Raw genomic sequence first — 1613 nt, forward strand, 5'->3', positions numbered from 1 at the left:
TGAAACGGGTTTTCCCTTGAGGTCTGAATTCTACATGTGTTTGTTATCAAATGCAAAAAGTATATTTGACTTTATTTGAAAATTAGATTCTGAATTGGTGGAAGGCTGATTTTAGAAGGAAAAGACATGATCTGGTAAGGTGGCTGGGAACAGTTACTTGGAGGAAAATACGCATTAGAGCAGTGGGTGACATTCAAAATGGTAACTATGAAAGTGCAGGAACAACATGATTTTGTAAAGGTGAAGGTTGGGACCAAAATGTCCAGAAAACCCTGGATGTCAAGGGTGTACCGCATTGGGTAAGGCAAAAAAAAGGAAGCTAATGCTACATACTGAAGACTCAAAACAGCAGAATGGTCTAGAGGAGTATAGAAAGTGCAAGAGGTTGCTTAAAAAGGAAAATAGGAGACTGAAGAGAGAATAGGAAAAAACACTGATGGATAATATTAAGGTAAACCCAAAGACGTTTCGTAAGTATATGTGGATAAATGTGAGGCTATCCACTTTGGTGGCAAAAACAAGAAGACAGATTATTATTTGAATGGCTGTAAACTGAGAGAGGGGAATGTTCAATGAGACCTGGGTATCCTAGTGCACCAGTTACTGAAAGTAAGCGTGCAGGTGCAGCAGGCAGTAAAGAAGGCAAATTGTATGTTGGCCTTCAGAACGAGAGGGTTTACGGACAGGATCAAGGATGTCTTGCTGCAATTATACAGGGCATTGGTGAGACCACACCTTGAATATTGTTCTGGTCTCCTTTTCTGAGGAAGAATGTTCTTACTATAGAGGGAGTACAGTGAAAGTTACCAGATTGATTGCTGGGATGGCAGGACTGACGTATGAGGAGAGATTGAATTGGTTAGGATTGTATTCATTGGAATTTAGAAGAATAAGGAGGAAATGTCTTAGAAACCTGTAAAATTCTATGGAGTGTCAGAGGCTGAGGAGTGACCTCATACTGGTTTATAAAATCATGATGGGCATGGATCGGGTGAATAGTCAAGGTTTTTTTCTCAGGGTGGGGGTGTCCAAAACTAGATGGCATAGGTTTAAGGTGAGAGGAGAAAGATTTAAAGTGACCTGAGGGGCAACTTTTTTCACATAGAAAGTGGTGTATGTATGGAATGAGCTACCAGGAGATGTAGTGCAGATGAGCACAATTACAATATTTAAAAGGCATCTGGATGGGTACATGAAAAGGAAGGGTTTTGAGAGATGTGGGCCAAATGCTGGCAAATGGGAACAGGTCAGTTTAAGATATCTCATTGGTGTTGGAAGTTGGACAGAAGGGTCTGTTTCCATGCTGTATAGCTTTATGACTCTCTGACACTTTGAGTAGACAAGTTAGATACAAGAAGGATGTTCCTGATGGTGGGGGTATCCAGAACCAGGGGTCATACTTTAAAGATTAATGGATAAACTCTCTAGAACTGAGATGAGGAGAAGTTTCTTCACCCAGAGAGTGGTGAACCTACAGAATTCACTACTGCAGAAAGTGGTTGAAGTCAAAACATGATTCAGACATAGTAGGAACTGCCGATGCTGGAGAATCTGAGATAACAAGGTGTAGAGCTGGATGAACACAGCAGGCCAAGGAGCATCAGAGGAGCAGG

Source organism: Rhincodon typus, chromosome 11, assembly GCF_021869965.1.
Source record: "Rhincodon typus isolate 14 chromosome 11, sRhiTyp1.1, whole genome shotgun sequence".
Classification (NCBI taxonomy): domain Eukaryota; kingdom Metazoa; phylum Chordata; class Chondrichthyes; order Orectolobiformes; family Rhincodontidae; genus Rhincodon; species Rhincodon typus.